Genomic DNA, 15,434 nt, shown 5'->3' on the forward strand with positions numbered 1-15,434 from the left:
GATAGAGTTGCAGTAATGGACCATAAGACGGTGTAGATCTACGCGAAGGAATATCTGAGCTATACGAGCTTTAGGATACACATCACACGTTCTTTGGATGCATACAAGGGTGAGACTGCAACCTGCGTTATGCGGGTTGTTGCTGAAAGGGCCATCAATTAGGGTTTTGTTGGTTGGTGCAAATAACTATGAACCTAGGTCAAGCTCCCTTAAACCAACAAATGGTTTTGTTTCGGAGACCGGGATCTATCTAAGAGATGCGTGATAAGTGGTTTCCTACAAAGAAGGATATTGAGAAGTGGATTGACCGAAAAGTGCACGCGTTTGTGCCTCAAGAGAAAAAAAGCCCTAAATTGTCCAAGGAGTAGTGGTTGTAGAGATATTTACACATAGACGAGACTGAAGCATTCTTCTGTTTCTTCCTCGATGAACTACACGAGTGGTTTTCTAGATTGACCTATAGTCAAGGGACGTGGAGGGTTGATGACCCTATAATGTGGACTCCAGAACTAGTGCGATGTCTAGAAGCATCAAAAAGCAATATCAAGCGGGTCTTGGATCATTGGATTGATCACACACTTTGAAGTTTTGCGACTGAGTTTGTAGTTGATCGAACTATCAACTATAGTGAAGCAGAACGTAGGCTCTTCAAGGGACCGTGAGGTAAGTATCTAAAATCATTGAAAACGTGGATTAAAATGTTTTTATGTGAAAATAGGGTTATGCAATTACCTTGATGTTTGGAGCTACGCAAAGTGGTAAATTCTTCAAAAGAAACGAAGGAACGAACTCTGAATACAGTCTGATGATCGAATCCCCATCGAGTGACGATGAAGGGATGGTACTGACTACACCGTAAAGTGCAGTACAATTGATTAAGTAGGGTATCCCGAGGATAATGCATCCAACCACTCTACCTCCTCCTCCACCTCCACCTCATACATTGACACCTTCACCTACACCTCCGCCATTCAAAATGGAAAACACAATGAAGATGTCGGTTTTTAAAGGGACAGGGAGCGAAGACCCCGAACAATTCTGATTTGTTGCAGGTGTTGTATGGACGGCACAAAAAATTATGGATGATAACATCAAGAAAGTGCAATTTGTCACAACCTTACAAGATCAATAATTGACATGGTACATCAGGTACTTCACTGACAACCCCACCGTGATTTGGCAGAAACCCAGCAAGCTCTAAACAAGGAGTTTAGGCAGCAAAGTCAGAGGTGCAGTCAATGACTAAGTTTATAGAAATTCGACAAAAGATAGATGAGTCACCCGAGGATTTTGATCAAAGGTTGGAATTCCTTATTAGGCAGGCCAATATGGTGATTACAAATTCCTAGCATTGAGACTGGTATATCGCATCTCTCTTACCCCACTTAAGATTGTGGTTGTCACAATAAAATATAGCAATGCAAGCAGAAGCCTTAGAAATCATGATGAGGCTGGAAGCCTCATCCATACAGGATACAAACCTTGGAGTGCAACAGATTCACTCACAGCTAGAAAGCATGTACTTGGAGTTGTAGAGCCTGAAGAAAGGAAAGGAAGCCCAACTAGAGGTGCGCATTGAAGTCTGGTTCTTGAAATGTAAGGGCCATGGGCACGATAAGGACCATTGCTCGGTTTATCAAAACTATCTTATTGGGGGGGTGTCTGTTCCCTTGAAGTCAGAGAATACTGTTGGGTCGAGCATGGAACTATGCTATGGTTCATTATCTGTCAGGTTACATGAAATCATGCGACTGATAATTTTTATTTACTACAGAAGTTTGTACAGACCCCCCAGCAGTTGTTTTACAATTTTTGTAAATCTATAGGATAGGAAGAATGCAATTGTAGGATTTATGATCTAATGATGGATAGAACCTCTACTTATCGAATATAGGTAGAAAATTGGCCTCAAGATTAGGGCACAGGAGTATCACGTGGAGGATTCTAGGGCCGAGGATGAGGAAGAAGGGGAGGAGCTGGCAGAGGATGGGAGAAAATAATTTTCTATAAATGTGGCAAAGCAGGATATTTCGTGCGAGATTTCCCAAACCCCATGCAATTGTCATGTCAATATTGCAGATAGTTTGACCATGTGATAGAGGAATGTCTGATCCTTATAGATAAAATGCAAGAAAGGGAGACGCAACCCCAGGAACCTATGCAGAACATCCAAATGATGAGAGCAGAGCCCCACGAAGAAGCTCATAGCATAAATATAGTAACAAGAAGTGGTATGGCCATTGGTGTAGATAAGGGAAAGCAGCCTGAGACTAATGGGTGGGTGTGCAAGGGTGCCGAGAAAGAACTAGACTTTTATCTTAATCAAGCTAAAGAAACCTACATGGAATCAAAGAAGAACTTCGTTGAGGCCTCCAGCTCATGAAGCCAAGAGAAAATGTCAGAATCTAGTACAACATAAGAGGTAGATCCTTCGGTATTAGTTACTTTTCTAGAGACTTGTATGAATTTGTTCTGCGATAAGAAAGTAGTAGAAGGGATGCAAGAGCTAATCGACAAGTGCACAAAAAAATAAAAGAGCCCTGCTAAACACCACACCATGAGAGAAATTGGTAAGCATAAGAAGTGAACGGGGCGTGAGATGAGGCTCACTATGTAGATAGGTGAATAGGAAATGGTACAAGTCATCGTAGATTTGGGTTCTGATGTGAATGTACTTCCCAAGCATACGTGGGAAAGGATGGGGATACCTATGCTGTAATGGCCTCCTATTCAGTTGCGCATGGAAAATCAACATAAGATTCTCCTAATGGGGCACTTATATGGTGTGAGAGTAGACATTGAGGGTGCAAGCACGCTAGCTGACTTTGAGGTCATTGAAATAGTGGATGATAGTAACCTGTACCCCGTGCTACTCGCGATTGGCTGGGCTTTTGATATGGACGCAGTAATCAACTTGAAGAAGCGAAAAATGACATTTGAAAGGAAGGCGCTCAAGTTTGTAGTGCCATTAGACCCTGTTGAGGGAGCGCGTTATACTAAACATGTTCGCAACTTTATGGAAAATGAAGATGATTTGGATCAAATATACAAGCTCACAACACAAAAAATATTGGATCAATCCTACGCCCAATGGATTAATTGTGTGGGAAAGGGACAGTCCCTGCACCTCAAAATCATATGAAGAGCTTGAACGCTGCCAGAATCAGTTGCATGAAGTATCTATGTTGTGTTGCAATATGATGACCAAATCACTATGGTGTGTCTCAACTGAGGTAAGGAAGCTTCCACATTATGATGGTTTGACTGATGTGGATATGTTTTTAGATGAGTTTGAAAGGGAAGTACCTAAAGAACATTACTTCCAAGCATTGAAGTTGGCACTGTGCGCTACGCCTTCCCATTGGTGTGGTACACACAAGGATAGCTTCGTTGGATGGAAGGAATATAGAAGAATGATGAGATTAATGTTTTGGTATGTTAATACCCAATGACAGAAAAGTACAGTGGGAAGGATGATCTGCGCGATCATTTGCCACGATGGACTAAGGCCTGGGGAATGGAACCACAACCAGAATGGGTCCACATTTTTTGTCACACCTTAGATACATTACCAATGATCTAGTATTTGGAAACGAAGCTCCGTCATGGGACAACTGAATGGATATCTTAAGAGAGAGTTTCTTATTTACTTTCAGCTTTGAGGATGGGTTTGAATGCATTGATGAAACACTCCAGGAGATAAAAGCAGCTATATTCAGAACGCCTAAGGAACCGGTCGAATGGGCTCAGCTAGATTGGAGTACATAGTTGTGTCATGTGGTGGAATGTTACAATATGACTATTGAAGAGGAATAAGACAACCCTTGAAATATTAGCATTCCAAAGACAGAAGGACAATGCGAAGTCGAATGACTGAAAACTGAGAACCCTAATATATTGGATCCTTTGAAAACTAAAAAAGTAATTATTGGATTTAAAGCAGAGCCTAAGTTCGCAAAGATAGGAGACTATTGGGACGAAGATACAGTCGATAATATGGATGAACTATTGCACAAATACCATGACCTATTCCCAACAAATTTTATGTATCTGAATGGGATCGTTGGAGATTTAGGCATTATGAAGATTACATTGAAACTGGATGCAAAGCTTGTTAAGTAGAGACATTATCGGATAAATCCACATTATAAAGAAAAGATGTGCCAAGAGATTGATAAGATGTTGGATATTGATATTATTGAACGAGTAGAAGAATCTAATTGGGTAAGCCTAATGGTTGTCCAAGAGAAGAAATAGAAAGGAGAAATTAGGATATGCATAGATCTAAGAAAGCTGAATGATGCATGCGTGCATGATCCGTTTCCAACACCATTTAGAGATGAAGTATTAGATAATGTTGGCGGGTAGGAGCCTTATTCATTTATTGATGGTTTCTCAGGATACCATCAAATAAAGATCATGCAAGAAGACCGAAGCAAGACAACCTTCGCGACAGAGTGGGGTTGCTTTCAATATATAGTAATCCCACTCGGATTGAATAACGCGCCTGCAATATTCTCTCGAGCAGTAATCGCAACGTTCAAGGAATTTATTCATAAATTTTTGGAAGTTTATTTTGATGATTAGACTATGTTTGGATTGGTGACGTGCCATGTTGCAAGTCTGCACCTTATGCTGGATACATGTTGAAGGTATCAGATCGCACTGAATTTGAAGAAGTGCATATTCTGTGTTCCCTTTGGATTTTTTCTCAGTCATTTAGTATGTAAGAAGGGATTGATGTTGGACCCTACGAAGAACATTTTGATTGTGAATTTGGAAGCTCCTAGGAATGTAAAATAGATGCGCGCAACCTTGGGGCACACTAGGTATTATAGAAAATTTATCAAGGCGTATGCTTAGATAACCGCGCCGATGGAAAAATTATTTAATAAAGATGCGATGTTTTGTTGGGATGAAGAATGTCAGCACAATCTGAATGTGTTAAAGGAAAAGATGGTGACTGCACCTATTTTGGTGTTTCTAGACTGGAAGAAAGAATTCAATGTGCATGTAGATAACTCTTGCATTGCGCTAGGTGTAGTATTAACACAGGCAGGAGAAGGAGAAATTGATAATCTGATAGCCTTTGCGAGTAGAAAGTTATCAAAGGTTGAGAAGAATTATTCCACTACAGTGCATGAAGGATTGGCGATGGTCTATACGCTGCAATTGTTTCAGCATTATTTGTTGGGTAGACATTTTAAAATGTATATAGATCACTCCGCTTTGAAGTACCTGGTCAATAAGGGTGTGTTGCGGAGGGGAGATTTTCCGATGGTTATTGTTGTTCCAGGAATATGACTTTGAAGTGATTGTGAATCCTGGAAGGCTGATTGCAGGACCAGACCACCTGTCAAGGATTGAAATAGGCAAAGAACCAAATAGTTTGGAGGAAGGACTGCCAGATGCACAACTCTTTCTGGTGCGTGTCACAGATGACCATTTTTATCCTATCATTTAGTGTTTAACCATGGGTATAGCACCAGAAGGATATTCCACTCAACAGAAGAAGGAATTAGTAGTCTTCTCTGCATATTTTTCAGTGATTTCAGGTCACTTGTATAAGATGGGAACAGATGAAATATTGTGAAGGTATGTTCCAGAATTTGAACGTGCTAGTATCCTCGTCGAAGCACATGGAGGAATAGCAGGAGGAAACTATGCAGGAAAAGTTCATAGAAGATTTTGCGCATTGGGTTATGGTGGTTGACATTACATAAGGATTCTAAGGCATGCGATGCTTGCCAAAGGATGAGAAACCTTCGTGAAGAGATGAATTGCCTTTAAATCCTCAAGTTTCATTGTAGGTATTTGATAAGTGGGCTATTGATTTCATAGGCCCAATACAACCACCAGGAAAGAAGACGGACGTGTGGTATATTATTACTGCAACAGAGTATTTAACTAGATGGGTGGAAGCGCAACTAGTGAAGGATTGTATAGTTGCCACCACTGCGAAGTTTTTGTTTGAATATGTCTTAACACAGTTTGGATGCCCTAAGGTGTTGATGAGTGATAAGGGTACACATTTCTTGAATGAAACGATCAGTGTAATGCTTGAATAATTCCAGGTATACCACCAAAAGAGCACGCCCTATCACCCACAAGCGAATGCAACGGTGGAAGCATTTAACAAAATCTTGGAGAATGCATTGACAAAGGTTTGTAACATGCAAAGGAATGACTAGGATGTGCGCGTACCCACAGTTCTATGGGCATATAGGATGACCTGCAAGAAGTTGACAGGCCAAACACCATTTAGGTTGTTCTATGTGATTGAAGCAATGATGCCTATGGAATATATTGTGCCAAGTCTACATATTGCATATTTGACAGAGGTGGTGGACCGAAAGACCTTAGAGGAACAGCTCGTGCAGCTGATGGAGTTGGAAGAGGACCACTTTCTTGTCCGATTTCACCACCAAGTACAAAAGGAATGAGAAATAGCATGGCATGATAGGCATATTCAGTTGCTCACTTTCAAGGTGGATGATTTAGTGCTGCTAAATGATAGCAAATCCACAAAGTTTTTGGGGAAATTTCAAATGCATTGGTTAGGGCCATATGTTATTAAGGAAATCATGGATGGTGGCACAGATCATCTCACGAAGCTAGATGGGGAGCCATTCCTTGAGAAATTCAATGGAAGTAGGTTGAAGCTATATATAGGGGATCTTGGCCTCGTGCAATGGATATATGATCACAAGACAGTCTTAGCACTCCAGGGAGTTGCAAGGGGGAGCGAGAATTTAAAAAAAATTGTCCGAAGAAGAAAGAAATAAAACAATGGGGTTGCGTGATGGATGAAAAAGGTATGGCGGAGAACACTGCGACAGATGAAGTTGTGATGGATGGAGTTGCGATGGGAGAGATGCGCCACAAGGGGTGGTGTCGTGCAGCCAGGTCCAAAAATAGTCGTTGAAGTCATTGTTCATGATTGGATAGCTAAAATCCCATTAGGAGGAGTGGGTAGGTGACATTGATGGTGAAAATATTTGGATACATGTCACCAAAGATGCATTTTTTATCATAAAATGGAGGGAACAGTAGGATTTGAATTCAAAGTCACCTATAAATTGGGCATGTTGGTCTGTCGAAGAACACGTTACTTTCTGAGAAATTGGTATACGCCCTCTATTTTTGCTATATAAATCGATAGGTTTTGGAGGACTTAATTTCCATTCTAGAATTCGTGAAGCTACCACAACTTAGCCAGCAACTTATTCTTGAACAAATGTCTACTCCAATAAGTTCTTAAGCCATTGTTTCTCAAGCGGAAGGACCTAAAGTCATATCCATGGAGTTTATGCCCTCAGTGCTTATGGCGCTGAGGTCGCTTAGGCCGAAGCAATCAGTTTCTAAGGAGAATCAGAAGAAACATGTACTAGTGAGGCAGTCACTGAGGAAGAACCTAGAGGTTCAATAGAAATAAAAGAAGGACAAGGCGAAGTAGCCAGAGAAACTATTGGACTTGGAAGTAGAGGAACTCCACGATGGAGTTGAGGAGTTAGATGATGAGGAGGGCAAGCTATCACACAGCTCCTGACATATATCCCTCCTCGGAAAGGGAAGGCCAAGGTACCCAAGGACCCAAAATTCATGATCTCTACACCACTCTTACCAGAGGAGGTAGTTTTTGAAGGTGCACTCCTAGCACGCATTCGATTACTAAATATGGAGGATTGGGATCTCGCCAACCACAAGAAATTCCCTCACCTAGCCACCAATAAATACATGACGAAGATTTATTATGCAAAAACTGGGGTCACAAGACTAGAACCCATGTAATGGGTCAAAGGCGTCGAGCAGATTGGATTACTACATATGCTTTGCATGCCACACTTCCATCGGTCGATCATCAACATTGTTTGTGTGCGCCAGCTGCTCGTGTTGGTGCATTATGGGTGTTTATGGCTCAATGAATCCATTCTTCTAACCAATATGTTCATTCATAGAATTATGAAGTTTCCCTATAAAGGGGTGGACCCTGCCAAGGAGTTTGGAGGAAACAGTAGAGAAAAGGAGATGGTGGATAAAATGAAGGTAGAGTTTGGGTTGATTAAAAATTCATGCAGATATTCTATCCACTCAATTCAAGACTAGGCAGTGCATTTTCTGCCCAAATTCTAGCCAGGAAGAGAATGAGGAAATGTCACGCAGACGAAGTTCTAGCACCAGTAGTTTCGTTGCCTGCACAGTATGTGAAGGGGGTGCAGTACAGGTGGGTGTAGTACTTATGTAAAGAATTCCTAGCGAATTTCCATGAAGCACAGGAGGAGAGAAATGTTGGAATTTCTAAGTCTATCTATTAGAAACCCTTCATGTACTTTCTGATTTATTTTTTCCTACTTTTTCTATTAATTAACAAGTTATTTACCATGTAAATACTGAAAATAAATACAAGTACGTGCTCAACGCATTACAAATCATCAACTGAAGGAATCAAAACAAGCACACAAGTGACATTGTTGTTTTTGGACCAATGTACCTGGAAAAACCCAATTCGAGAAAATCGGTGTAGCTATCTAAGGGTTTAAATTATTAAGGAGTTTCAGAAGAAAGTCTGGGTGCCAAAACTAGCTCACCCAACATAGAATTCCCTTGGAAGTAGTACCTCTTAGTCGGAAGCAAATATTCCAATTAAAACCCCATATAAATAACCCTACAGCTCTCAGCTCCTAATTTGCCCCACGAAATCTCCAACATCTGCCTCTAAGGATTGTGTCAGCCCTTTCTGGACGAGCGTCTACCCAATGTCACCCTAACTCACCCTGTGTCAACCTATGGAAGCACTATGTCAGCCCTTAGAGCCTCTGTGCCACCCACATTGGCTCTCTGAGGCACTGCGTAGCTCCTAGCTGCCTCTTCATGGGCCATGACTGGCTCTGCATGATCCTCGAGTTGGTTCTGCGTCCCTCTCTCCCGACTTCTGTGCTGATCCTCTCGGTACTATCACTACCTCTCTGCTTTTGTATTCACTACCCCTCAGCTACAACTCCGATCACTCCTTCGATTTCCTCAACAAACCTTGCCCCAGAAAATCAAATTCTTGATCAACTCAATATGTTCTCCAAGTGACCCTCAAACCTCCTCTTATACTTTTCTCATTGATAAATCAACGGCCAAGATTAAGTCCATAATCAACGGCTAAGATTAGATCTGGCTTCATCCATGAATTTTGGACCATTCTAACACAGTTTTATATTAATTCACATTAATATTTTATTTTCCCTAAGTTTAGAGTTAGGGACTCCATTAAAATATTAATTATTTTAATATCTCCCAAACTGTTTAGAATCTGCCCAAACCCTTTTTAGGTATTTTAGATCTCATGTGACTTAGCCTCTCTGCCAATTTTTGTGGCTAGATCACATCCGATGCTACCCCAAATCAACACTCCTACTTAGCAAGGACTGTGCTCTAGTAATACTCCTCACTGAGTATCACCCTGATCATCTGGCATCGGTCCCTATGCCGGTGCTACACCTGCTTCCCATCATCTGCACTATTGCATCATGTACTACTACCCATGGCCCTGCCACTGCCACTACTGCATTTGTACTGCAACTCCCTCTCATCCTGTTGCATCATGTTTCCCATAGCAATGTCACTGCTAATTGCTGCACTACAACCCAATTAGTGAGAAGTAAGTAACTGATCTCTCAACTCTGACATCTCCGTCGGGCTAGAGACACCCTCGATGTTGAAACTCCCTTTATTGCTGATAATTTCTCCCTCTCTGACCTCTGCACTACTGCAACAACTCCCTGCATCTCGCACTGTTGCACAACTCTCTGTACCATCCTGCACTAGTGCAACACTCCCATGCTTCTCCCACTATTGCCTCACACTGTCTTGGGAATCCTACACTGTAGCTTCCTCTATCGCTCTATACACATCCATCTCTACTGATATCCTCCAATACTGCTACTCCTCTTCAAGGCTACCATAGCAAGGTCTAATCCAAGAGATTGGGTACCTCAAGGATCCTGCCCCTCATCGCCTGTAGTCTGTCTGACTATAGCTCGATGTCTCCCCACTTCCGCTCCAAGTGGTGTGTGTGCACTCATGGCACAATCATCGTCTGTCTCCACTTCCTTCTCTACCCTTGTTAGCGCAACCTTGGTCTCAGATGCTTCTCCCTTTCTCTTCTTCCTTGGACACTAGGTCACATAATGACCCAGCTCCCCACAGTGGAAGCATTTGACCTTGAGAGGTCCTTCTTCTTTTGTTTCTCCTGCTTTCCCTCAGATTCTAGGGCAGCATCAACCTCCTCCTCCTTCTTGATTCTGACCCCCTTGCCACTGCTTCTTGCCTTGGTCAGCCTTCTGATCTCTTCTTGGTGAAGAGTCACCCACAACTCCTCCCAATCTAGAAGGTTCGCCCTGCCCAATATGCTCTGGATAAACACCTCCAAGTCTTTTGAGACTACGTTCAGGGTTGTTCTCACCATCAATTCTTGATCCAGTGTGCCCCCTATGGAATTCAACTGATCCCAAATCTCCTTCAATCAACCAAGGAAGGTGTCGATCTGTTCCCGCTTCTACATCTAGTATGACAACAGCTAATTTTCTAGTAGCATCTTCCTCTGCATGGAAGTATGCTGATACAACTTTGTTAGGGCCTCCCACATCTCATTTGTCGTATTCTTCTCAGCAATATGTGGTACTACATGGTCCTTGACCTCATCAAGTATGATGCTCTTGGCCCCCGCCATTGCATCCTCATACTTATCGTTATCAACTGGGTCAACTAGGACCGCTATTGTCCTCAAGGCAAATTGCTTGAGATGGTTCCTATCTAGAATGGATAAGATTCTGGTCTTCCAGAATTTGAAGTTTGAGGCTACATCTTGTATGTCCTATTTTCTTACCCCGTTCACTGCCATCTTGTTGCTCCTCTACTTTCCTTATGTAATTTCTCAGTGTGACTCCCTCTAAGCCTCGATTTCCCTCCTAGAAACCCCTCTACCAATGTCGAGATGCACCCACTCCGATCCTTAGTGTAGATGCACCATTGATCCAGATTTCTTGGCTAGAAATCCTTGGCAGTAAATCCCTCCTCCTTGGTCTTTCCCTGTTAGGTATTGTTCTAACTACAATACCCACCAGCTTCACTCTACAACTTACCCACAACCTCTTAAGCCCAAAAAACCTAAAGGTTAGAGCCTCTAGGCTCTGCACAATCCCAGCACCAGTAAAATCCGCACCTACTGGCCACGGGCATCAATCCTTCTTGACTGAGAAATATGACCAGGCACTGCGTAGGTCGACTCTGCTCCCCTCTTCCACTGCACTGATCCTCTTCCCGGCTCAAACTTGATGACACAGTCACTACATCACCCCTTCCTTGCTGCTTCTTTGCTAGGAACATCTTCTATCACTCGGGACAACTATTTTCTGCTATTGTTGCTCTGCTCGACTCATGTCCTCAGTTCTCCTGTGATCTGCAACCACCCTCTGATACCATGTTGGAATTTCTAAGTATATCTGTTAGAAACCCTTCATGTACTTTCTTATTTATTTCTTCCTACTTGTTCTATTAATTAACAAGTTATTTGCCATGTAAATACTGAAAATAAATACAAGTACATGCTCAACACATTACATATCATCAACTGAAGGAATCAAAATAAGCACACAAGTGACACCGTTGTTTTTGGACCAATGTCCCCGGAAAAACCCAATGTGAGAAAACCAGTGCAACTATCTGAGGGTTTTAAGTATTAAGCAGTTTCAAAATACAATCTGGGTGCCAAAACTAGCTCACCCAATAGAGAATGCCCTTGGCAATAGTAACTCTCAGTCAGAGGCAGATATTCTGGCTAAAACCCCAGATAAAGAATCCCACAATTCTTAGCTCCTAATTTGCCCCACGAAATCTCCAACGTCTGCCTCTAGGGACTGTGTCAACCCTTTCTGGCTCAGCGTCAGCCCAGCGTCATGCTAACTTTCCCTGCGTCAATGTATGTAGGAATTGTGTCAGACCTTAGAGCCTCTGCATCACCCACGTTGACTCTCTGAGGCACTACACAACTCCTAGCTGCCTCTACGTGGGCCCTGACTAGCTCTGCGTGATCCTTTTGCTGGCTCTGCGTCCCTCTCTCTCGGCTTTTGTGGTGATCCCCCGGTACTATCTCTGCCTCTCTGCTTCTATATACACTGCCCCTCAGCTGCAACTCTGATCACTCCTTTGATTTCCTCGGCAAACCCTACCCAAGAAAATCGAATTCTTGATCAACTCGTTGTGTTCTCCAAGTGACCTTCAAGCCTCCTCTTATACTTTTCTCATTGAAAAATCAGTGGTCGAGATTAAGTCCATAATCAATGGCTAAGATTAGATCTGGATTGATCCATGAATTTTGGACCATTCTAACACATTTTTATATTAATTCACATTAATATTTTATTTTCCCTAAGTTTAGACTTAGGGACTCCATTAAAATATTAATTATGTTAATATCTCCCAAATTGTTTAGAATATGCCTAAACCCTTTCTGGGTATTGGATATCTCATGTGCCTTAGCCTCTCCACCAATTTTCGTGGCTAGAGCACATCCGATGCTACCCCAAATAAAAAATAAAGGTGTTTCACTATGCTTGGCTCCTATTGCTAATTTTATTAGTAGCATGGCGATTGCTAGAGGATAGTCAGTTTCCTCCGCAGGAAGAAGATTTACCAGAGGTAGCGAAGTTTGCTTCGCTGTGGGCGATGAAGGATCCAAATCAGATCATGGAATCAAATGTTTTTTGGATACTGGTTGAGATGGACCTACGCATAGCCATAAGTCAGCAGCCAAGGTTGTCTCCAACCTTGTTTAAGAAAATGAGGGCCTTTGCGGAGTTTAAGGCCGACTTCCATAATCTATCGATCTGGGTGAGGCGAGACCCTAAGTAGATTTGGCACAAGCTGCCATACTTAGTGTTGGAAACAAATGTGCAAGAAATTGTGGGAAGTTGGCCAGCAGAGTGGCGACAACCCACGGATGTTGGTGCAGGTACCAGTCAAGGCGGAGAAAGTTCTATTGTGCAGAAGACAATTGTGCAGAAATGAAAAGAAGCAGCACAGGAAGCGTCACGGGCATTGGTCAAGCAGAGAAAGAAAGAATTTGCTACTAAGGCAGTTGTTGAAAAAGAGCTTGCTGAGAAAGAGTGTTCTAAGACAAAATGCACTGACACAATGGAATTCAGAGCATCGACTTCCCAACATACTGAGGAATAGGAACTATTTGAGTAGGGTGGAGATGGAGGGGAGGAGCAGAGTACTCCCTTCACATTGAAGAAGAGGAGTAAGGAAACAACTCGCGGGCCAAGGAAGAAGCACAAATCATACAAACAAGCACACATTGACCCAATGGTCCTCCCAGAAGGGGACCTCAATGAAATCAGGGACAAAGGAAGAGACACCACAATGGAACTATGGAAATAATTTGAGCAGCAATACATGTAGATGTTAGGGAGCGGCCAGAAGGATCTGCGTGAGCTGTAGATCCAAAAAGGCAAGATTCAAGCGAGCGTAGAGCAAGCCAACAGGATGCAAGTGAGCCTCGCATAAGGGAGTGAGAGCGTATTGGAGACATAAAGGACTCTGGACCTCAAAGTCATCTCCTTACCAGAAGGATCAGTCCATGTGAAAATAGAGGAAGATTGTGCTCTACTGGGAACGATCAAAGACATAGGGGTGAACTTAGCCACATTGCCACTTCAGACCCTCCATGCGCTTCATTAGGGGGTCTCATATGAGCTTCGAATCAGAGAGCAGTGTGCACTTGCAATAATCATCAAAGTTAAGATAAACAATGAACAAATATCTGCTAAGAAGGCTCAAGCCCTGAAAGAAAAGGAAGAGCTACAAGCACGGAGTCAGAGCCTCGAAGCAGCAATTACACAGGAATGTAATTCTGTCCCAGAAGTACATCTTCCAGAAGACGCCGCAGGTGAAACGAGGGTCAATAAATTGGATACTATGGTCCATGAATCAAAAGATGAGATAGGTAAAGTCACATTCAACTTCCAGATGAAGATATTAGAATTACAATTGAAGCTACAACCGACTACTCCACTAGAGGCCAAGGACTAGCATGGCACAACTATAAAGGAGCTTATGACTACTCTGGAGAATGTAGTCAAAGGATGCAACTTTTTTTTTAACAATGCCATGGATTATGGGACAATTTGCAAGATGACCCAAACCTGCAGAGATTGAGCACTGAAATTAGAGAGGCCCAGCAGAAATATGATGAGATCAGGGCGACTACGCGCACATTGGTTCCATTCCAACGCTTTGCTCGCCTCCAGGAAGGGAAGTTGATACAGGCACAAGTATAGGAGTTGTAATGAAAATAATTGGTGTTAAAGGCTTGGATTCAAACTTGGACAGAACAGGCCAACTATATTTCCCAGACTATTCATGAGAAACTGAAAGCTCTATAGCAAGCTCATAGGACCATGCAGCTTCTCGTAGAGGGACCAACTATATAAAGTTGGTCGAAGAGGTGAAGCAGGCTGCAGTACAAGGCATCGCGGAGTTGGAATCATTGAAGTAGAATTTCAGTGAGCTCCACCACAAAGTAGAGAAGCCAACTGAGTAACACGAGGGCAAGTCACAATATTTGTGTTGGGGGGCTGTTGGGATAGGGTCCCTAGGGTCAATTTTGGGTTAGTTTAACTAGTTTTGGTTAGAATTTTGTAAATAATATAAATTCTCTTCAAAATGGGGAAGTAGAGCATGCAACTAAGAAAGATTCAAAGGGACTTTAGCCCCTTGTATGGGTAAGTGATAGGATGGTTTTGAGATTCACCCATAGGTCGCAAGCCATGGTATTGTAATAGGAAGGCTATAAATATTTGAGTCACAGCTAGTATAAAATAATAACCTTTGGTGAAGAACAAGTGTAAGGGCAAAGGGCTACGGTAGGAAAGATCTGTTTTCCTATACTTAGGTGAAAGGGGAAGGCTCCTACAGCTGAGTGTGAAAAGACCTTTGGCAAGTCTGCGGCTGAGTGTGCAAGCCCCTGTAGCTGGGTGCGCATGGTGGGAGAGTCTGTAAATTGAATGTTGAATATAATAAATATTTTTTGGGACAAATCTATTGCATATGTGCCTTGTTCTTATTTATGTTTAAGTTTATGCATTGTCGCTTAATGATTTGTTTTCTATGAAATAAAGTTTATTCTCTATGCAAATCTATTAGATCTTTAATACTCATGCATGAAAAGAATAATGAATTTTTTTCGAGAAGACTTTAGACAGATTTAGTAATATAACTGGTCATAACAGGTAGATATGCGTGAAGGTAGATCTAGGGTTGCTATCTACTAAGCGAAAGTCATGATTCTGCCTCTTTTAGGTCTGATAAGCCTGATTGTAGACCTTCACGAAGGTATGGAGGTCACTTGGATATAGTTGCAGTAGTGGACCATAGGAAGGTAT

This window comes from Pinus tabuliformis, chromosome 8 (assembly GCF_031772625.1).
Source record: "Pinus tabuliformis cultivar Carrire ecotype Pingquan chromosome 8, CPIR1, whole genome shotgun sequence".
In the NCBI taxonomy this organism is placed as follows: Eukaryota; Viridiplantae; Streptophyta; class Pinopsida; order Pinales; family Pinaceae; genus Pinus; species Pinus tabuliformis.